This window comes from Triturus cristatus, chromosome 8 (assembly GCF_964204655.1).
Source record: "Triturus cristatus chromosome 8, aTriCri1.1, whole genome shotgun sequence".
Lineage (NCBI taxonomy): Eukaryota > Metazoa > Chordata > Amphibia > Caudata > Salamandridae > Triturus > Triturus cristatus.
The window spans coordinates 333929619-333953740 of NC_140591.1; the positions used below are offsets into that span (position 1 = coordinate 333929619).

Here is a 24122-nt window from a genome sequence, read left to right on the forward strand (position 1 = left end):
TTGGTCCGTACAGACAACACGACGGCCATGCATTATGTGAACAGACCAGGTGGAACGAGATCTCAACTTCTTTCCAAGGAGGCCCAAAAGATCTGGAAATGGGCAATTCTTCAAAAAATCGCTCTCTCAGCAGAACATCTTCCAGGTACCCTCAACACAACAGCAGATACATTGAGCTGTCTGAAGTCCATTTTACACGAGTGGCAGCTGGATCAGGACACTCTCTACAGTGTTTTCGCACATTGCGGCACTCCGTCCATAGACCTGTTTGCTACCCCAGACAACAGGAAATGCCGGTTTTATGCAAGCAGGGATCACCATCGAGGATCGTTGGGGAATGCTCTTTCGATGGCCTGGTCAGGTGCATTTGTTTATGCCTTTCCGCCAATTCCCCTGATTCCAAGATTACTCAGAAAACTCAAGACTGAACCCTGCACAATGATTCTAATAGCACCAGCGTGGCCCCGCCAGTTCTGGTTCACAGAGCTTCTCCTACTCTCTCAAGATCAGCCGGTTCACCCGCGTCCCATTCCTTCTCTATTGACAATGTCCCAGGGCCAAGTAATGCTTCAGGATCCGAGCTCACTTCAGTTGACAGCGTGGCTCCTGAGCACCGAGAATTCCAGAGTTTAAATATTCCTCAAGAATGTAAAGAGGTTTTAGCTCAAGCCCGTGCACCAAGTACAAATAAGACCTATCGCTCAAAATGGAAATGTTTCTGTTTGTGGTGCCACCGAGAAAACCTTCATCCGTTCTCTTCTGCTCCTCATCAAATATTGCCCTACATTCTATCTCTGGCCAAGTCAGGTCTTGCACATTCTTCCATCAAGGTACACCTGGCAGCCATCTCTAGATTCAGACGGACAGCCTCTGGCCCTTCCCTCTGGTCTGCAAGGATTGTCGAACAATTCCTGAAAGGACTCTTTAGAGTTTTCCCTCCAGTTCGACCTCCGCCTCCAATGTGGCAACTCAACTTGGTTCTTGCTCATCTCATGAGACCTCCGTTTGAGCCTATTCATAGAGCGGATCTTAAATTTCTGTCATGGAAGGTAGCCCTCCTTCTAGCCTTAATGTCAGCCAGGAGAGTTGGAGAACTTCAAGCTCTCACGATTAAAGAACCTTTTTTACAGTTCAAAAACAACACTCTGATCTAAGAACGAATCCGAAATGTATTCCAAAGGTCCTTTCTGATTTCCATTTGAATGAACCTGTTGTTCTCAAATCTTTTTTCCCTCGACCTACGACTCCAGCAGAAAGGTCTCTTCATTCCTTGGATGTCCAGAGATGTCTGAAATTTTATATTCAGCGCAAAAAGGATTTCAGGAAATCTACTAACTCTGTTGCTTTTAGTGCTCCTCGAAAAGGTTTTCCCCTTTCAAAGCAAGGAATTTCACGTTGGATTGCCAACACAATTCACTACTGTCACCAAGCAGCGGGTAAGCCACTAAAAGAACGTGTACGGGCTCACTCCACAAGATCAGTTTAATCATCTGCTGCTCTCTTCGCTGGAGTTCCTATCAAGGACATTTGTAGGGCAGCTACATGGAGCAGTGCCCATACTTTCACAAAGCACTACTGCTTGGTCCCTTCCACACGGAGTGAGGCGGCAGTGGGACAAGCAGTCCTGAGGAATCTCTTCCAATAAGCGGTGAGCTTTCCCTTCTATCCCTCCTTCCTGTTACTGCACATTTTGTATCTGGTAATATTTACTGACTAATGTTTCAATGTCTGTTTACTTCTTATGAAAGTATGGATACAGAGTTATTTCAGTATTTGTCACAAAATGCAGTTTATTGCTAACTGCTGGCTACTCTGATCAAGCTATGGCAGTCTGTGAAAGTTCCAATACTGGGGTAAGAAAACAAGTTACTTACCTGTAACTTTGGTTCTCCAGTATTGGTAACTTTCATAGATTCCCATGTGCCCACCCTCCTACCCTGGGTAAGCTCAGCCATCAGCAAATGTGGTTACTGTTACACAACGGCTACGAAAATCTGAGGCTCTCTCAGGAAGGTTCTAGGGGGTGAGGCTAATCTGATTGGTTGTTACATGGTTTTTGGTCTCTTTTACAAAAAGAGGGGGATATGCTACAAAATGAGATGAGGCCTAGGCCTTTCTTTCTCTTTTGTACCTACTGCTATGTTATTTTTTATTTACTGAGGCTCCCATTCCGACGACGGGGAATGATACAAGCTATGGGAATCTATGAAAGTTACCAATACTAGAGAACCAAAGTTACAGGTAAGTAACTTGTTTTCTTCCTTACCTTAGAATATCCCAGGCGTTGGGCTGGATCCTGAAGACTTTTACTTGAGCAATACCCTTGCATGCTGGTAGATGCATCGGTCGGTTCTGAGCTGCGGCGTCTGTGCCATAAGTGACATCCGCGTCACCTATGTAGGCGTTAACTCGGAGCGCGGATGTCCATTTTCTTTCCACACCAGCTAGCGCAGATCTGTGTAGAGAGCTACCCTCTGTCACTTTTTGACAGGCTTTTCTTAACATTTTGTCAAATTTTTGGTGTGTAGGTATTTTTTTAGATGTCGAAGACTTCTGGATTCAAGCCATATGGCGCATGCCATCGCGCCATGTCAGTGACGGATCCACACCTAATTTGTCTCTAGTGCCTGGAGAGTGACCATGACTCAAAGTCGTGCTCAGACTGCCTGCCATGGCTCTGAAGGCTTTGAGAGAGGGGTCCTTAAAGCTGCTTGCAGCCCAGCATTCGACTCCACGCTTTCACCCTGGTGGTCTCATTCCCGGCCAAGGAGCTGGTCCAGGCACCGCTCTGGTAGTTGTAAGTCCTTGTCCTATCATTTGAAATCGAGTCGGTCAGGTAAGAGGCAGAAGAAGCACAAGAAGTCGAAGCGAGCTTCAACGTCTCTCCATCCGTCGGCCGACATGTCAGAGGAGTTCTGTGACACCTGCACCTGGGTCAGCTCCGCACTTCCCTGCCTTTGCAGGAGCTGGAGCGACCTGTAGGAAAGGGCCCTTGCATGGTTACCCCCTACTTTTTGCCTGACACATGATGCACTTTGACTTGGTGAGCTGTGGTTCCCTTCCAATCTGGTTCCCAGGGCCTGTGTTCTTTCCTAGAGCTGTACCTTTGTACCCACAATTGGCACATCTCTGGCACAGGTAAGCCCCTTGTAGAATATACCATGGGTACCAAGGGCACTGTGACCAGGGAAGGCCTCTAAGGACTGCAACACCTATTGTTCCCCCCTTAGAGGCCCTGTACCTTAACACCCTCACACTTCCATTGCAGGCTGCATGTTTTGGTGCAGAGAAAAGTGAAGAGCCAACATGGCACACATCCCCGTGTGCCATGCCTGCAACCCACTGCCTGGGGCCTAGGTAAGTCACTCCTCTAGCAGGGTGCACTACCCCCCCAGGTGAGGGTACAGTGGCACGAGCCCTAAGACATTGTAAGTTATTAATGCCATAAAGAGTATATGGTCTGGAAGTTGTTAAATACAAACTCCACAGCTCCATAATGGCTTAATAAAACCTGGGAAGTTTGGTAGCGAACTGCTCAGGACATTAAACTCACACTGATGTCAGTGTGGGATTTAATGTAAAATGCACACAGAGGGCATCTTAGAGAAGCCCCCTGAAAAACGACCAGCCCTGGTGTGGTTCCTGAATGGCTACCCGCCGTTTGCCACCAGCAGACTGGTTTCTGGACCCTTTGGTAGAGAGACTCTGCTCTCTGGGTGCAGAGACAAAGAACGTCCTGGGCAGAGGTGTCATGCCTCCTCCCCCAGGATGGGTTCGGTCCACGAAAGGGGAAGCTTCAAAGGACTGCCGCCTTTTTACGCTGTCCCTGCCTTTTGCTCCCCCAACAAATGGCTCCCACTGGTTCAGACCCCCACTTTGGTCAGGAGAATCAGAGGTAAAACAGAGCTAAGAAGAGAGGTGTGCCCACCTTTGCCAACCCCACCCTTCAGGTACTCTGACTGGGTCAGCGCCGGTGGGTTCGCCCTCGGTGCCAGTTGAGATCCTCAACTCAGTTCATGCAGTCGTCACGGCATCACTGTACAGCCCAGTGTGGCTTCCAGCAGGGACGTCGGACAAGGTCGTAGAGGTGGAAGTAGATACGACGCCCTGACGTCAGGCGTCGCCGGAGACACCACTTTTTGATATTGCGTTTCCCTTGCACTCCAGAGTCGTTGCCGTCTCGGTTTCCTCAGTGTTGGAAGATTGTTCTGGAGTCGGTAACACCGGGTAGGTCGAATGCGTTACCGAAAGTAACTAACTTGTCCCTCAGTCCCCTCCAATTTGGAGATGAAGGAACCCAACCAATTAGGAAGAGGCTCATGCCCCCCTCCCACTGGAGGGTGGTATAATGAGGGTGTACTCACCCCAAGGAACGGACCCATTGGTCCCCACCTACACACCTATGTAATGCCCCTAATTTTAGTATTATGGGGTAACCCTGAACCTTGCCGCATCAGATTCGAGGAAGAAAGGAGGACCGAAGAACCATGCTGACCCAGGAAGAAGAGGACACCTACTGCTTTGGCACCAGCCCTACCAGCCTGTCCTTACTAACTTCAACCTGCCTACAGCAAGAACCCTGGCGAGCCCAGCAAACCCTAGAGCCCAGAGGACCTTCCCTGCACTCATCTAACAGACTGTCTCCCGTGAGCACCAGATTTGCTAAAGCCAAGACTCAATCAAAGAATCCGGATCCAGGTGGCTCCGCGATTCTGCACCACTCTGCACCAGACGCCCACAGCCAGACTTCGAGTGGCCCAACACCACAAGGAGGTCTCCCCAGCGATCCTGACCTGGAATCTGGCGTGCCTGACCTCCCTCAAGCTTCAAGACGATTCCTGCAGCCTCATCCTGAAGGGTCCCCTCTATCGCAACCAGAGATGGTAAGAAAACCCGACGCCAGAAGACACCTGTGAACCCGATGCACCACGGCCTTGGGTGGCCGAACCACCGGTGTCCAGGCATCCGCCTAGTTCCCAACTTACCTCTCCAGACGGTGGTCACCTGCAGCATCTTTTCCAAACCAGAGATCTCCACTGACATCCACTGGGTCCCCGACGGCTCCCTGGCACTCTGCACATGGCCGCCCCTGTGCCGCTGGTGATGCAAGTCCCGTGCTGATTGTTGGCCCCTGCAGTGCGGATCTTAACCCCAGGGGCTTTGTTCCAACAGCCAAGTGGCCTACTCATGACCAGTCCCTGACTGAAGGCCCTATTGGCTAACATTGGGCCCCGGCACTCTGCACCCGACTGCGCCAGTGACACAGTGACAAGTGGTGCAACTTGAGTACCGATCTAGACCTTGGGGAACCTTGGTCCTAACCCCCAAGACTCCTACTTGAGAGTCGAGTACTTAACGGTGAAACCAATAACCATTTGTTCGAGGCATATGAGCTGCAGATTACACACTTTTGCATAGATCGCCATCTGGTGTTGGGCCCAGATGTTTGCAGTTTGTTTTTCCTCTTGGAAAGTCTTTGGAAGTCACGAGGTCGGTGACTCCTCCCTTGGATCGTATTGCGCATGGGCTTCGGCTCCATCCTCAGATTTTTTTTTTTCCGCCATCGGGCTCGGATGCAATACTTCGCGCTCCGGTTCCGAACATTTCCAGTTCGACGATCGAAGCGGAATCCTCGCTCATCGCGGTATTGTTCAGATCTCCATCTCCTCAATCACCTTCTCTTCGACATATCTTCGATTCCAGTCGTCGACAGCGGCCTTCGGGCCTACCCAAGCTCCGGTCCCGGCTGATGGAAAGAACTCCTTTCAAGAAGTGCCCTCGATGTTGGTCCAAATTCCCCCACACCGATCTTCGTGAGGTGTGCAACCTCTGCCTCTCCCCTGAACACGAGGCTCGGCCTGTAAGTCTTTCAGATCCAAAAAGACTATTCGAGATCGAAGGGCTAGACGAAACATGGCGCACTCCTCGACCTCCGTTCCAGTCGACATCTTCGGGGATGACGTCGAAGATCCGGGACAGCAGCACACCGAAGAGGACCTCGTCAGTGCTTCCGAAGCAGACGACTCAGATGTGGAGGACATCACCCCGGCGCAGAGTGTCGTGAGTACTATACCCCCTCCCGCGCCCACACCCAAAAAGGCTTCGGTCACGCCTTCGCCTCCGGGCCTAGGCAAGACCAGAGACACTGCTTCAAACACCCCACCTTCGGGCCCGGTGAAGAAGCCAAATAAGCCTTCCGGCGGCTCGGGCTCGAGCCAGCCCTCCAGCGGTGCCAAGAAACACACTTCGGCACCGAAAAAGAGACCGGCCTCTACTTCGACACCGAGCTCCGCACTAAAGTCCTCTGTGTCGAAACCCAGCCTGTCGGTACCGACCAAACCCCATAAGGCCCTCGGCACCGACACTTCTACGCCCAAGCCCACCTCGGCGCCGACTAAGAAATCAGAGGTTCCCAAGCCCAGTGCTAAGCATGGCACGGACAAGCCTAAAAAGTCATCGGCCCTGAAACCTTCGGCGCCGACAGAACAAACATTGTCACAGGAACTGTTTACACCGGATCCCTTGCAAAAGACTCTTACCAAGGATCCAAAAACTGGACATTTGGCACTCTCTTCTAAAAAGAGACATTTGGACAAACCGGCTCAGCCTCCACCTCCAAAGAGAAAGGACTCTGCTACCTCCCCTTTCAGAATGCCTTCCCCACCTCCTCCACCCTCTCCACCTCCGCCTTCTCCACCCCCACCTCATCGCTCCCCGACCCCGTCTCCAGACGATGATGATCAGGGGGACCCATATTACGATCCAGGGGATGTGCCCCAAGACCCCACCCCTACAGGATCCCCAGACCCATGGGACAACTACAATAAACCAGACATTCCAGACGTCCCACAAGATGACCTTTACCCTTCCAGGCCATCTCCACCAGAAGACTCATTAGGTTTCCACCACCTACTTCAGAGGGCGGCACATTATCACGGGGTAGAGCTACACACTGACCCAGTAGAGGAGGATTTCCTCCTCGACACCTTTGATACCGCACATGGTCTACCTCCATACTACCTATGCTCAAAGGGGTGATAAAATATGCGCCAGAGCTTTTTAAGGACCCTGTCAGGCTAGGGTCATTAACCCACGCATAGAGAAAAAGTACAAAGCTGCCCCCACAGATCCTGTCTATATCAAAGGACCAGCGCCACTGGATTCCCAAGTGGTTTCCACTGCACGGAAGAGGTCAAACTCCCAGGCGTCAGGCGAAGCACCACCACCTAACAAAGAGTCAAAGCTACTGGACGTGTCAGGAAAGCGCACTGCGTCACAGGCAGCCAATCTATGGCGTATCGCCAACACTATTGGCCAGATACGATAGAGCGCATTATGATGAATTAGAAACCATAATGCACCACCTCCCAGAAAGATACAAAAATAGGGCCAATGAATTAATTCAGGAGGGTAAGACTATAACGAACACCTCCATACGCTGTGCCTTAGACACAGCAGACACAGCCTCCAGGGCCATTAACACTAGCGTCCTCCTCCGTCGCCATGCTTGGCTGAGAGTATCAGGCTTCAAACCTGAGGTACAGGCCTCCATCCTAAATCATCCCTTTGACCAAGAACACCTATTCGGCCCAAAGGTAGATGAGGCCCTCGAGAAAATGAAGGACACAGATACAGAGAAATCTATGGGAGCCCTGCAGTCACACCCTCCTAGGCGCTCCTTTCGCCGCTCTTCCTTTCGGGGTACGGCTAGAGGCTACTCCTCAGATAGCGCGTCCACTTCCTACAAATCCCCTGCTCAGTCCACCTTCACAAGGGGTTATCAAAGAGGCGGCTATAGGGGCAATAACAATAAAGGCAAAACAATTACCGCCCGCTCTGCCACACCGCCTACCCAATGACTTCCCCCCCGCTCCCTCCAGACCATCCCACTCCGGTCGGGGGCAGGCTACAAAATTTCCTTCAGGTGTGGGAGACCATCACCTCAGACAAATGGGTGACCCAAATTATTCGCTCAGGGTACTGCCTAGAATTGACATCTACCCCCCAAACATTCCACCCAGGCAATGCCCATTGTCACAAGAACATTCCACATTACTAAAACAGGAGGTAATCTCCCTCCTACAAAAACAGGCAATAGAACAAGTTCCCACCAATCAGCAAAATGTAGGGGTCTGCTCCCGATATTTTCTAATAACAAAAAGAGACGAGACTCTACGACCTATTCTAAATCTCCGGCCTCTAAACACATACATACATTCGGACCATTTTCACATGGTAACACTTCAACAGGTACTTCCGCTCCTCTCCCAGAACGACTTTCTCACCACACTGGACTTGAAAGACGCATACTTTCACATTCTGGTACACCATGCTCACAGAAAGTACCTCAGATTTGTAGTGGACGGGCAACACTACCAGTTCAAGGTGCTCCCATTCGGGGTCACAACAGCACCAAGGGTATTCACCAAGTGCCTAGCGGTAGTGGCGGCACACCTCAGAAGACAGCACATTCACGTCTTCCCATATTTGGACGACTGGCTGATAAAAGCCACGTCCTACAACCAATGTGTACACCACACCGCCACTACAATCCAACTACTTCACCAGCTAGGCTTCACGGTGAACCACCAAAAGTCCCAGCTAACACCATCCCACATAAAGCAATACCTCGGTGCCACCATAGACACCTCAAAAGCCATAGCCTACCCCAATCCTGCCAGGATTGCAAGCTTTCAGGCTTTGCGTCAAAGATTCATACCTCAACACTCTCTTCCAGCAAGAGTGTTTATGCAACTGATAGGGATGATGGCCTCTTGCATTTTCATAGTGCCTTACACAAGACTCCAGATGCGTCCACTCCAAGAGTGCTTAGCGTGCCAGTGGAACCAGGCCCAGGGGCAACTAACAGATCTGGTGTTGGTAGACGGTCGCACCCATTGCTCTTTGCAGTGGTGGAACACCACAAATCTTTCCAGAGGTCGACCGTTCCTGGACCCGGTTCCACAAATAATACTAACAGACGCATCGCTTTCTGGCTGGGGAGCTCATCTATTACACCTCACAGTGCAGGGCACATGGACGCCGCAACAAAAGTTACTCCATATCAACCATCTGGAGTTACTGGCAATCTTTCTAGCCCTAAAATCCTTTCAAACGCAGATTTTAGGCAAGGCAGTCCTCATTCGCATAGACAACATGACGGCTATGTACTACATTCAAAAACAAGGCGGCACACACTCTCCACAGCTCTCTCAACTAGCACAGAGCATATGGAGATTGGCAATTCCACACAAAATCTTTCTCCTAGCCCAACATGTCCCAGGAGTCCAAAACACCATGGCAGATCTGCTCAGCAGACGCAGCAGATCCACGAGTGGGAACTTCACCCACAGGTTCTTCACCCGTTCTTTCAGATGTGGGGGCATCCACAGATAGACCTCTTCGCCACCCACGAAAACAAAAAATGCCCAAACTTCGCCGCCAGATACCCACACCCATTGTCCAAAGGCAATGCGATATGGATGAACTGGTCAGGCAAATTTGCGTACGCCTTTCCACCTCTCCCACTAATTCCATTAGTGGTGCGAAAGCTACAACAGCATTCCCTCACACTGATCCTAGTAGCTCCAACGTGGGCCAGACAACCGTGGTACACCACGCTGCTGGAACTCTCGGTAGTACCACACTAAAAGCCACACCTCTCACCATGCCTCCTAAGCTAGAACGATGGAGAGATCAGGCACCCGGACCCAGCTCAGCTCAACCTTGCGATCTGGCTCCTGAGATCCTAGAATTCGGATACCTTAACCTTCCCCCTGACTGTATGAACGTCATCAGAGAAGCTAGACGCCCTACCACTAGAGCCTGCTACGCTGCCAAGTGGAAAAGATTTGTTATTTATTGCCATAACAACACAATCAATCCTCTAGACGTATCTATACAGCACATCATATGCTACTTGCTCCATCTACAAATGTGTAACCTAGCATATACATCCATTCGGCTACACCTCGCAGCAATTGCCGCTTACCTGCAGAACAGACAGCACCTATCACTTTTCAGAGTGCCTGCCATTAAAGCCTTTATGAAGGCCTGAAACAAATAATTCCCCCCAGAGTACCACCCTCACCTGTGTGGAACTTAAATATAGTTCTCACAAGGCTAATGGGACCGCCCTTCAAACCTTTGCATAAGTGCGAACTGCAATTTCTCACATGGAAAACAGCTTTTCTTGTAGCCATCACTTCCCTTAGAAGGGTCAGTGAGATACAAGCACTTACTATACAAGAACCTTTTCTCCAAATGCACCACAATAAGGTTCTCCGTACCAACCCAAAATTCCTACCCAAATTCCTTTCCCCCTTTCATCTAAACCAATCGGTAGAATTACCGGTATTTTTCTCGCAACCTCAAACTGTTGCAGAAAGGGCTCTACACATGCTAGATGTTAAACGGGCCTTCCTTTACTATATCCAGAGAACACAACCTTTCAGAAAGACCAAACAACTATTTGTCTCTTTCTCTCCACCACACAAAGGCAACCCCATCTCAAAATCAGGGATAGCTAGGTGGATTGTAAAATGGATACAGATTTGCTACCACAAAGCAAAACGAACGCTATCTGTTCCCCCTAAAGCCCACTCTACACAAAAGATAGGGGCTTCTATGGCTTTTCTAGGGAACATCCCATTAGATGATATCTGCAAAGCAGCTACATGGTCAACACCACACACTTTCACTAAACATTACTGTGTAGATATGCAAACCAAGCAACAAGCTAGTGTGGGCCAGGCTGTACTAAAAACACTATTTCAAACCACTGCAACAGATACTGGTGGTCGCCGCTAAGGTTGGGAACTGCTATATAGTCTATGCAAAAGTGTGTAATCTGCAGCTCATATGCCTCGAACGGAATATGCTACTTACCAGTATGCATCTGTTCTTGGCATGTAGAGCTGCAGATCTACACACGCCCACCCGCCTCCCCGGCTACCTGTATCTGTTCCAGTCTATCTTATTTAGATACAACACACATGGGTTTCTTCACTGTTATTACTACACTCCATCTTTCCCTGTTGGCGAAAAACAATCGGAGGATGGAGCCGAAGCCCATGCGCAATACGATCCAAGGGAGGAGTCACCGACCTCGTGACTTCCAAAGACTTTCCAAGAGGAAAAACAAACTACAAACATCCGGGCCCAACACCAGATGGCGTTCTATGCAAAAGTGTGTAGATCTGCAGCTCTACATGCCAAGAACAGATGCATACTGGTAAGTATCATATTCCTTTTACTCTCACGAGTGTTACGCGTTTTTGTTCCTAAAATGTTCTGTTGAACTGATGTTTTGTATGGAGAAAAAGTAACTACACTGCAAATCGTAAAAAGTCTTACTTGTAGAGTATTCGGAGATCCCCGGCGTTGTAGCTAGGCATACCACCCAGAGTAGCCGATGTAATCCAAAAGCATTCCAAAAGTAATTACTGTGTAATTTAAACTGCATTTTTTAACCAATACCAACCTGTAACGTTGCAAATTCAACCACAACTGCATATCCTAGTAAAGTTGTGCATTTGAGAGTATTTTTTACTTATTTGTGCCACGTCCTGCTTGGTTCTAAAAATAAAACCTAAGTATACCTTTTTTATACTTACCTAATTGGTTTGAATTCAGTCTGAGTGTGTGCCATCAGTTTTAATTGAGTGAATACAATAAATGCTTAACACACCCGCTGGATAAGCCTGTTAGTACTTAACCTAATTTAGCCTCTGCTATACCTCTGGGGATCACCTAGAATCTGTGCACACTATACCTTACTTTGGTATAGTATATACAGAGCCAGCTTCCTACACGACCTCCACCCAGTTCTAAGAATTCTGTGATGCCAGGTGCCTCATATTTGGGTGACCAGACCTCTACCCCACAGTGCTGGACAGAGACTCCAAGATGCTGGAGAGTTGGGGCAAAAAGATTTTTCTTCCGCTAGCCTTACACTGTGGTCGATGAACACTGCATGCCTCTTCGGGCCTTACGCCCACTCCTTGTGTGGAAATGTTTGCGCAGGTGCTGCTACAGGTCCCGCAGGAGTCCTGGGCCATTCTCTCCCAAGTATTTTTAGGTGGTAGAGATGCGACAAAGTTCACCATTCGTTGTGGGCTTGATACCACAGACTCCCTGGGCAGAAGAATGCCATTGATGTGGGAAGTTCAATGGCATGCTTGGCTCTGAACCTTTGGCATTTCTGGGGATGTCTAGGCTTCCCTTATGGACATGCCCTTTGATTGCACCCTTTTCTTCGGAGACTGGGCAGACATGGCCCTGGAGCGCTTTAAGGACTCGCTGGCTACAGCCAAATCCTTGGGTCTCTCCGTGCCCAGCCGTCCCAGTCTGCTTTTTGATCCTTTTGTGGCCAAGGAAGGGGCTTTCAGCCATGACAGCCATACCCCACTCACAAGACCGTGCAAGTTTAGCAACCTCTGCGCGGCTCCTTTCGACCCCGTGGGACAGACACCAGAGGTCCAGTTGGTCCACTCCTCCCCCTGCGGCCTCTACATTTTCCTAAGCGGTACAAAAGGGGGTGGTGATGGACGGAGCATCAGAACCAATCAAATACTCACCCCCAGTCAACAGATCTGGGTTTAATCCATCACCGTTCTTTAGCCCACTCTGCCACCCCAGTTCAGACATGGCCATATGCAAATCAGTCTGACCCTGTGCCTCATGGGAACAGTCCAGCCCGAACTGCCAAGCCATGCCTTCCCTGGACCGGAAACAAGCTTCCTAGGACCGGTTTATGGCATTTCAGCCGTCTTCAGCCAGGCTTGCTTGAATCCAGTGGCAAAGTGAGCAAGGGACTCACGTCTGAGCATACCCTGCCAACTTATGGCGAACAAAGCGGTACAAAAGGGGGTGGTGATGGACGGAGCATCAGAACCAATCAAATACTCACCCCCAGTCAACAGATCTGGGTTTAATCCATCACCGTTCTTTAGCCCACTCTGCCACCCCAGTTCAGACATGGCAGTTCGGGCTGGACTGTTCCCATGAGGCACAGGGTCAAACTGATTTGCATATGGCCATGTCTGAACTGGGGTGGCAAAGTGGGCTAAAGAATGGTGATGGATCAAACCCAGATCTGTTGACTGGGTGTGAGTGTTTGATTGGTTCTGATGCTCCGTCCATCACAACCCCTTTTGTACCGTCTACATTTTCCTAGTCTGGCCCTTCAGATCATGGGTGGCCGGTTGGTGGCAGGATCAGCCATCACCTCCACCACTGGATCTGATCTCTAGATCTGTAAGCCCTCAACTACTACCTCAAAATGAAAAGTTCAGAATGCTCAGTGTAGCTCAAGTTGTGTCTGCCCTGGACCCCGGAGGCTGGATGATAGCATTGGACTTGCAGGACTCCTATTTTCACATTCCCACCCTGCCTGGCCATCAGCGCTACCTGCGGTTCACGGTAGGCCGCAAGCACTTTCATTTCACAGTGCTCCCCTTTGACCTTACCAACGTCCCCTCGGGTGTTCACCAAGATGATTGCAGTGATCGTAGCTCGTTTGTGCAGATCAGGGGGGCCAGTCTTTCCCCATCTCGATGGCTGCTGAAGGCAAGCTCGCCCCAGACTACGTCAAATCTCCTGCTTTCGCTGGGATTCACTATCAACATGCCAACGTCACATCTGACTCCCTCTCAGATGCTATCTTTCATCTGAGCTGTTCTGGTCTTCTGCATCTTAATAGTTACACATGCCAAATGGCATATGCAGGCTCTGCAGTGGGACCTGCAGTTCCAGTGGATGCAGCATCAGGGGAATCTCTCTGACATGGTCCAGAGGGAACTGCAGAGGATCTGCAGTGGTGGCTGACCACCCGCGATTGTTTCAGAGGCAGGCCCTTCTCCCTTCCCCAAACATATCGTACAGTAGTGACCAGTGCGTCACTTCTAGCAAAATCCGGACTCCACATCAACCTGCTGGAACTCCGAGCAATTTGCTTGGCATTGAGAGCTTTTCTCCCTTTCATCAAGGGAAAGCTGGTTCAGGTGTTCGCGAACAACGCCACCGCCATGTGGTACTGCAACAAACAGCGCTGGTTGGGTTCTGTACCCTTTGTCAAGAGGTCCTGCATCTCTTGACATGGCTGGAAACAGCAGGGCATATCCCTGGTGGTCCAACACCTGACAGGTTCTCTGAAAGCCAGGGCAGACAAACTCTGCCGTCGATGCAGAGTGGATCACAAATGGCGTCTCCATCTGGAGTCTCTTTCAGAAGTGGGTAGAGCCTTGGTTAGATCTGTTCACCTCCGCTGAGAACGTGCAATGTCAGAAGTTTTGCGTGCTGGAGTATCCAAGGCGGCACTCGCTCTGCAAGAAGATCAGGAGCGACCCGTCCCAAGTCGTTCTTATGGCTCCAGGCTAGGCACAGAGAGTCAGGTATCCCAGACTTCTCCAACTATGCTTCAATCCTCCGAACAGGCTGCCCCTTTGGGAGGATTTTAGTCTCAGCAGCAGGGGAGGGTTCTCCACCCGAACCTTTCAACTCTACGTCTTCTTAGGTGGAGATTGAGAGGTGGCAGTTCACAGCATTCAACCTTGCTCCTGAAGTCTGTGATATGATTTTGCCAGCCAGGCGTTCCTCTACCGGGTACGCCTGCCGGTGGCAGAAATTTGTAAAATAATGTACAGCAAGGTCTATTGTCCCTCCTTCTGCTTCCCTTTCTCAAGTCCTTCTCTTTATTTTGACCCTTGCTCAGCAGGGCATTGCTCCTAGCACTTTCAAAGTGTACCTTCAGGGCTTGTCTACCTTCTTGAGGCTGCCAGACAAACCCTCTATATTTAAATCCCCTATTGTACACAGATTTCTTAAGGGGGCTTTTCCATATTCCCCATCTACCCCATTCATCATGCCACAGTGGGTCTTTAAATTGGTTCTAACCTTCCTGATGTGCGCTCCGTTCGAACCCCTGCACAACTGTCCCCCCCGGCTACTTTCCATCAACACAGCCTTTTTAGTGACCATAACGTCTGCCAGGAAGGTGAGTGAATTGCAGGCTCTTGTCATCTAAGCCTCCTTCTTGACCCTCTTCCCTGATAAGTTAGTGCTTCACACGAGGGACTCTTTTTTACCGAAAGTGGTAACACCATTCCACATGAGGCAGTCCCCTTGCCGACTTACTCTGCTCCTCCGTCCCTCTCTAAAGAGGAGTGACTCCACTGTCTGGACCCAAAAAGAGTGTTATCGTTCTACCTTGACCGCACTAAAGAGTTCTGGGTGAGCGACCACCTCTTCATGGGATACGTTGGACCAAAGAGAGGTCGTGTGGTGTAGAAGAGGACTATCTTGCAGTGGGTCATTCTCTGCATCAAAATTTGCTGCGCTCTGGTCAAGAAACAGCCTCCTGAAGACTTAAGAGGTCATTCCACTAGAGCTCAGGCTGAGACCACAGGGTTACAACGTGGTGTTCCAGTCCTTGGCATTTGTCGAGCAGCAAAATGGGCGTCGCTGCACACGTTCACTATACACTACTGTCTGGACAGTCAAGTCCGCAGGGATGGACTTTTTGGCAGCTGTGTCCTGCAGGACTTTGTGATCTAAACTTGTCCACAGACCCTCTTCCTTAGATGGTATTGCTTGGGTATCTATTCTAAGGTAAGAAATCTGTGGCCAGATGTCTGTCAGATGTACAAGTTACTTATCTTCGGTAATGCTTTATCTGAGACATAATCTAGCTGCAAATTTCTTACTCCCTGCACTGCGGACAGGTTTTTAGGGTCAGGGTTGATCCCTTTCAGGGCCCTAGTTGTTCTTAACACTCCACTGTCGGTGCACTTCATGACTCCACGCTCCTGGCATGAAAAGTAACTGACGTCATCGTGCCAAGGTGGTGTCTATAAAGGTGATGCGAACGTCACTTCCGGCGCTCATGATGCCACACGGAGCTAGCCGACGCCACCTACTGGCACGCAAGGGTATTGCTTGAGAAAATGTCTTCCGGATCCATCCTGACGCCTGGGATATTCTAAGGTAAGGAATCTGCGCCTAGATTATGTCTCTACCAGCTAAGATGTTACTGAAGGCTTCTCCTTCCTTCCCAGGCCTGCCACTCTTAATGTGAAAAGTTGCACCGATGTCAGGGTGCCGCGCGGTCTCGCTCCTTGGTCACCAGCTGAAGGGTCCATCCCACAGCTGATCCCGATACACCTTGAGTTTCTGAGTTCTTCAGCAACATCACAACAGATTGAGGCCTTTCATGAGGCCATGTTGGGGAATTTTCTACCAGGTCCCTCAGTTATGCAGTTTCCTCAAAGATCCACAGTTTACTGCCAACAGGCCTTCCTTTGGTGCCATCTGTGCCTTCGGAACCTGCCTCAGTTTCCACTCCGACACGAAAACTGACTTTCAATCTGGAGTCCATGCCGATCCCTGTGGCATTGATGCTGACACCAACACCACTGGTGCAGATGAAGACCCGTTCCCACAGTCTTATCAGACTCTGAGCCAAGTTAATCTCAGCCCTGGCCAAGATCGCACCCAGAAGCTGTTCTTATGCTTCCAGCCCTAGTTCAATATGTCTCGAACAAAAACATGCCTGTGTCTCTCAGCCGCAGCCCAGAGCTCCAGCAACTTTTAGGTTCAGGCTCTGATCAGAGCCAGCCAGCCTGTAGAGATGACAATAAGGGTGAGGGGGATTATTTTTACCAACATTCTGATGATGACAATTTCTACTTGAACTTGCAGAAGGCCAATCGGCTGGGTTCTCCACCTGCCGGCAAACATTGGGTGGTGTGCTCTCTTTTGAAGAAGGGAGTGCCTCCTTTACCATGGTAATGAAATGTGTGGTGGAAGTGTTGGGATTTACAACTGGCAACAATGGAAGTTAACACTAACATACTTAAAAAATCTTTAAAACCGGGACAAACTTCATCAGAACCTTTACTTTCATTTCATGAAGCCCTTATGGGCACATGGTCTAAGCCCTGTTCTTTTCCACCAGTGCACAGGCAGGTTACTATATGCCACAGATGCCAGGCTACCCCGATTTCTTGACGTAGCACCATCCACCAGAAAGTTTGGTGGTTCAGACTTCCACTAGTAGGATGAACCCCATTTCTTTCCCCTCACCTCCTGACAGAGTAAAAACGAATTGAGGCATTCAGCAAAGCACTTGTTTCCCTGGCCAATCTAGAACCATTAGCCCCTACCCCCGTAAGTCAATTCCAGCTCTTTGCTGGGGAGATGAACCTTTGCGCTATTGGGACAAAATTTGTGAGATCTTGCCAGCCCTCCTGAGGAATTTCGTGGCAGCCTGGCTCAAAACATCTAGAATGGTTAGGATACTGCAAGGTATATCAACCGGTGGGCAGCGGCAGTTAAGTTAATGTAATCGTCCTCCCAAAGTTGTATAGGTCATCCTATCTGCCAGACGTTATTCTCCTAAGTTGTTCTATGCCAGGTGCTAGGACAAGTGTCTAGCCTGGTGTGGCACCTGCAAGACTGGTCAAATTGTCAAATGTCCTTTTCTTCTTTGTATTTCTGGCCCAGCAAGGACTTGCATTGGGCACCCTTAAAGGTTATTTGTCGGCCCTTTTCACTTTTTACTAGACCAACCATCCTTGTTCAAATCAACAGTTGTGATAGGATTTCTAAAATGTTTGACTAATTTTCCTCAAAACCACTTTGTTTTGCCACAGTGGGATGTTAATTTGATTCTCTCTTAACTCGTGCACGCCATTTGAACCAATGCACAGCTGTCCAATACATCTTCGGACTATGAAGATAGTGTTCTGATTGCGGTGACTCCGGCTCACTGTGTGAGCAAACTCCAAGATCTACTGGTGCAGCTACTTTAACACCACCCTTTCCCCGGATAAAGTGGTGTCTGCTTTTCACGTTAGGCAATCTATCCCTCTCCGCCTCATCCCTTGAAAGAGGAGGCCCAACACCATCGCCTGGATCCCAAAGAGCTTTAAGCTTTGACTTTGTTTGCACCAAAGACCATCTGGTGGGCAATCGGCTCTTTGTGGGGATTTCAAGGGCTAAGAAGTGCAAGGCACTGCAGATAAAGTCAATGTGGATAGTCTTCTGCATTAAGATTTGCTACTCACGGACTAAGAAGCTGTCTCTGAAGGGATTACTGGCCCACTCCACCAGGACCTGGGCTGATACCACTACATTGACACACCAAATGCTTGTCCTTTATCTGTCAGGCTGCGAAATGAGCATCAAGCTTACTTAGTTAATGTTGCTTCTTTCTTCAGTTTTGTTATGGTATCTTTGGCATCTAAATATGTTCTATTCAATTTAAATGTCTACGAGATCTTTGTCATTGTAGCATTCTCAAATAAATTTGTGATTTGAAGATTGAATATTGGAAACAGTGTTACTCCTTTGCAACATATACTGCTGAATGAATTTGAGAAACTAATCCCCTTTTCCCCTTTAGGAATAATAAGTGCAGTGTGCAAAGCACACTACGTAATTGCCTACTGGTTTAACCAGGAAAAGCCCAAACAAACATTTTGACAAATTCAAAAATATATGTTCAAGGCATATGAGCTGCAGAATTCACACTTTGTACATAGATCGCCATCTAATGTTGGGCTCAGATTCTTGCGCCTTGTTGTTGTCTTGGAAGACGTCTTTTGTAGTCACGAGATAGATGACTCCTGCCTTGGACAATAGTGCTCATGGGCATCGACTCCATCCTCAGATTATTTTTTTTCCACCATCGGGTTTGGATGTAACTTCGGCGCTTCGTTTCGGTACCGTGTTATCCAAACCTTTTCGACACGCAAACCATTGCTAACTCAACGGTATTGTTTTCGTTCACATGCCTTTCGACGTGCTTGCTCAAATACTCGATTCCGGTCGGCCGCTGAGCCTATCGACGCCTTTTGGGTCTACGGCTAATGGAAAGGACTGACCAACGCAAGGTCTACAACCTCTGTCTCTCGCCCGAGCACGAGGAGAAAACTTGCCAAGCCTGCGCCTCCTTCCGGTCCAAGAAGACTATTCATGATCGCCGGGCCCGACGACACGTTATGGCACAACAGGCTGCACCGGTGCCAGAAGACATCTTTGATGAAGGACCCGATGTTTCGGAGGGTCTGGACATCGTTGCCGAGGCAGACGACTCCGATGACCACATCACTCCAGGTCAACAAGTGAGTACAACTGCCCCTGCCCCGACCCCACCCGAAAAAAAGAAGGCTCCAGTCAGGACTTCGCCTGCAGGCCCCAGTCGTGACCGAAACAAAGCTTCAGAAGCCCGGCCCGGCTCCGAAGACAGAGGGAAAGCCTTTCACTGGCTCGGGTCCGAGCAAGCCGTGGTGTCAGTGTCCCGCAAAGTGTCCCGCAAACACCATCGGCACCAAAGTCGGGAGCAAATCCTTCTCCCGCAGTCTCCAAAAAGGCCTCGGCACCGAAAGAACAAACAGCCTCAGATCCAAAACCAAAACACTCGGAACCGAAAAAGATTTCCGACACTGAAGCCGAAGATCCAAAAACCCCTTCAAAGGCTCCAGAGCAGAAGTCTTAAATCTCGCTCGGAACCGAAAAAATCTGCGCCGAAAGCGACTATTGAAGAGGAAGAACGTTTTCTGCCAGATCCCATCGATCCGAAACAAACCCTCCAAGTGGACCGTAAGACCGGCCATATTGTCAGCGTTCGACACAAAAGGAGGAAATTTGACACCCCACACATCCCTGAGGTGCCTGTGAAGAAAAGAGACTGTGCAACTTCACCTTTACAACCCTCTTCTCCTGTTCTTCCTACTAAACCTTCCTCTCCTCCAAAATATCCCATACTTCACCCATATTCACCACCACCACCGGATTATGATTTAGGGGTGGGGGAGGCAACAATGACCCTTTTACAGAGCCTGACACATGGGATGACTATGATGACCCAGTAGATCCTCCAGACCTTCCTGATGCATTCCCAACAAAGCCATCTCCCCCAGATGACAGTATTGGCTTTAGTCGGCTCATTGATAGGGCTGCCCAGAACCATGGTGTTCAAATGCATTTGGACCCCACAGAGGAAGACTTACTAATAGACACTTTTGTACAGTCACAAAGGACAGTACAAACTTTGCCCATGTTAAAAGGCGTCATTAAACATGCCCCAGAGATATTTAAAGACCCTGTAAGGGCAAGAATTCTCAATCCTCAGCTTGATAAAAAATATAAACCCGCCCCTAGTGACCCCACCTACATTAAGGGCCAACTTCCCTTAGACTCCCTGGTAGTCACCAATGCTAGAAAGCGTGCCAACTCTCAGACCTCCGGTGATGCTTCACCTCCAGACAAAGAGTCTAAATTACTGGACGCTTCGGGGAAACGAGTTGCCGCCCAGGCAGCTAATCACTGGAGGATAGATAATGCGCAGGCATTACTTGCCAGGTACGATAGGGCTCATTATGACGAGCTTGAAACCCTAATGCAGAATTTGCCTGACCAATATAAAGCCAAAGCTAATGATTTGATCCAGGAGGGCAAATTAATAACAAATGCATCAATTAAGCGTGCCCTTGATGCAGCAGACACCGCATCTAGATCCATCAACACTAGTGTGTTACTAAGGAGACATGCCTGGCTGCGCATTTCTGGGTTCAGACAAGAAGTGCAGACTACTATCCTCAATCATCCATTCAATCACGAACAACTTTTTGTCCCAGCTGTGGATTCAGCTTTAGAAACAAGTGGGAGGGGTGGGGGGAGTGAAACACAAACGCGGCCCCACGGCCGCCATAGTGAAACAGTACTGGGCTAACAAGTGGGAGGGGGTGGAGGGAGTGCAAGAGAACACACAACGATTCCCTTGCGAGAGCGAGCATACATATGTTACCAAAGCTCGCTCCCGCAAGGGAATCGCCCAACGTGCACAGATTGCCATTGATAGCAATGCGTGCACGTTTTTGGCTGAAAAGCCGAAGCGATTTCTATAGGTCTTTCCTATGCAGCGCATGCACGCTGCGTAGGCGAGACCTACAAATGAAAAAGGGCACGGAGACTGCTAAATCCATGGGAGCATTACAGTTTCCATCTACACGTGGCTCCTTTCGATGCTCTTTTTATAGAGGAGCATCCAAAAACATCAGTACAGACACTGCTTCTTCCTCCTATAAAAGCCCCACACAAACATCCCCCAACCAGGGATATTTTAGAGGTGGGTACAGGGGAAATAAAGGCAGAAGCCGAGGTAACAACACCACCCGCGCCTCTCCTACTAATAAACAGTGACTTCCCTCCACTCGCTCGAGACCATTCCACTCCGGTTGGTGGGAGACTCTCACAGTTTCTACCGGTCTGGAATTCCATCACTACAGACAAGTGGGTAAGACAAATTATCCAGCATGGTTTCTGCCTGGAACTTACTGTAACTCCCCCCAACATACGTCCTATGTCCACGGAACATTTGATGCTCCTAAAACAGGAAGTTCTCTCACTGCTTCAAAAGCATGCAATAGAACTAGTTCCCTTACAGCATCAGGGAACAGGAGTTTACTCCTTGTATTTCCTCATCCCTTAAAAAGACGGTCCTCCAAGACCAATACTGGACCTCAGACCTCTCAATGTTTACATACAGTCAGATCATTTTCACATGATCACTCTTCCACAAGTCCTTCCACTGCTTCAACAAGGCGCCTTTCTTGCCTCACTAGACCTCAAGGACGCCTACTTCCATATTCCCATACACCCTGCTCACAAAAAAGGTTCACAGTGGACGGCCAACACTATCAGTTCAAAGTTCTGCCATTCGGGGTGACCACTGCACCCAGAGTGTTAACAAAGTGCTTTGCGGTAGTAGCAGCGCACTTGCGAAGGCAGCAAATCCATGTATTTACAAACCTTGATGACTAGCTGATAAAAGCCAAGTCATACAACCAATGTGTTTACCACACTTATCAAACTATTCAGCTGCTACACAGCTTGGGATTCACAGTGAATTGCACCAAGTCACTCCTTCAACCCTCCTACCTACATCAGTACCTAGGAGCCACAATAGACACTTCCAAAGCTATAGCATACCCCAATCCAGCCACTATAGCCAGTATGCAAACCCTCATCACCAAATTTCAGCCCCAACACTCTCTTCCAGCCCGAGTGTTTATGCAACTCATAGGAATGATGGCCTCTTGCATTTTCATTATACCTCACGCAAGACTTCAGATGCGCCCTTTACAGGAATGCTTAGCACGTCAGTGGAACCAGGCTCAAGGTCAACTTACAGATCCGAAAGAGACACGTTAGTGATAGATTCCTTACCTTAGAATATCCCCAGGCGTCAGACTGGATCCGGAAAGTTTTTTTGTCAGTAGTACCCCTGCACGTCGGTAGGTGGTGTTGTGCGGCTCCGCGTCCGTCGCTGTCATCGTATGTGCCGAGATGACGTCAAGGAGACTACTTAGACACCACCCATGCACGCTGACATCAGTTCTTTCTTTTTCCGCGCCAGTAAGCGCAGATCCGGTTAGAGCACGTACCTTATTCACTTTTTGACTGTCTTTTTGAGACTTTTGTCTCCAGTAAGTTTAAGTCTACTCTTGTGCACGTAGGGATGCCTGGTTATAAGTCGTCCGTCTCTACTGCCTGGAGAGCGACCACGACTCCAGATCCTGTTTGGACTGCCTGGCCATGGCCCCGAAGGCCTTGAGGGAGCGGCGCCGGAAGCTGCTTGAGGTCTGGCACTCGTCCCAGCGCCGTTCGCGGTCCAGGGGCCGCTCCAGAGAACGCTCGCGGGGCCACCATCATCGCTCCTCGCGCGCAAGTCTTCTCCCTTTGATTCTGGTAAGAAACAACACAAAAAGAGGTCGAAGAGGCGTTGTCGATGGTGACAGGGGTTCTGCCCCTACGGCTCCTTCGGAGCCCGGGAGTCCCGTGGCCTACCCACCTTATCTGGGTCCGTCGGCGACTCCCGCACAGGTGCAAGTGTTTCTTGCTTCCTTCGACTGCCTGTTTAGGCCTTGGGCTGCCGCCGGCTCGACCTTCGGCCCGCGGTCCAGTGTCAAGATCCTGTCGGGCCGTCTGCGGCTCCGGCGCAGCAGGATCCTGCACCGCTGGCTCCGGCCCCGGCGCCACAAGGCCCCACGCTGCCGGCTCCGGCCCCAGCGCCACCCTTTGCTCCGCCGCTGGCGCCCCAGTGGGTGCAGTTTGTTCCACCCCTGCCCAGGTTCCAGGACAATTTTGCCCCTACCTGGGATCCGCACTGGGACACGGCGCCGGTCCGGCCCCATTTGTTCCTTCCCCGGTCCCTGCCGCCGCAGTCTGTACCACATATGGTGGAGGTGGAGGACGACTGGGAGGGGTCCGAGGACCCTCTTGCTCGTCAGTGTGACTCTGAGCAGAACTGGGCGGACGAATTAGAGGAGGCCGGCGGCCTTGATCTCTCCTGTGACCCGGGGTTTGCCTCTCCTCCGCCTACCATGGAGGAGGGCGCTTCTTACATGGTGGTGCTCCGTCGGGCAGCTGAAGTCCTCCACCTTGATCTCCCTACAGTGGACTTAAAAACGAATTTCCTCACTGAGGTTCTCCAGACGACGTCAACTTCGTCGGAGCCCCTGCTGCCATTTAATGACGCCCTCACAGATGTCTTATTGGGCACTTGGTCGCGGCCAGCCACAGGGGCCCCTGTGGATAAGAACGTGGCCAGGCGTCATCGCCCAGCACCGGGTGACCCTGCTTTTCTGACCACTCATCCTGCGCCCGAGAGCCTGGTCATTCAGGCCTCCACTTCTCAGAGTGCGTTTCCTACCGCCCCGCCAGATAAGGACTCCAAAAACCTGGAGCAGTTTGGCAAGAGGCTGTTTTCCTCTGCCAGCTTGGGGCTGCGGTCAGTCAACACCGCATGCCTTTTGGGCCACGCTGTGTGGGACACAGTGGTGCAGACACTGCCCCAGTGTCCGAAAGAGTTGCGGGCTGTGCTTTCCCAGGTGGTGGCGGAGGGAAAGGATGCCGTGAAGTTTGCCATTCGGTGTGGTCTGGACACCGCGGATTCTTTAGGGAGAGCGATCGCCACAACAGTGGTCCTACGTCGCCATGCCTGGCTGCGGTCCACTGGATTTTCAGGAGATGTCTAGGGTTCCCTCATGGACATGCCTTTTGATGTTACTCGCCTGTTTGGAGATAAGGCAGACAGTGCGCCGGGGTGTCTCGGGCTA

General features: G+C 50.1%; 1 protein-coding gene across 1 annotated transcript in view; it reads left to right on the forward strand.

Moving 5' to 3' along the window:
• The window catches only part of PAN3 (poly(A) specific ribonuclease subunit PAN3), a 1123747-nt gene that overhangs the window by 619732 nt on the left and 479893 nt on the right, over positions 1 to 24122 (forward strand). The gene's annotated exons all lie outside the window — the stretch shown is intronic.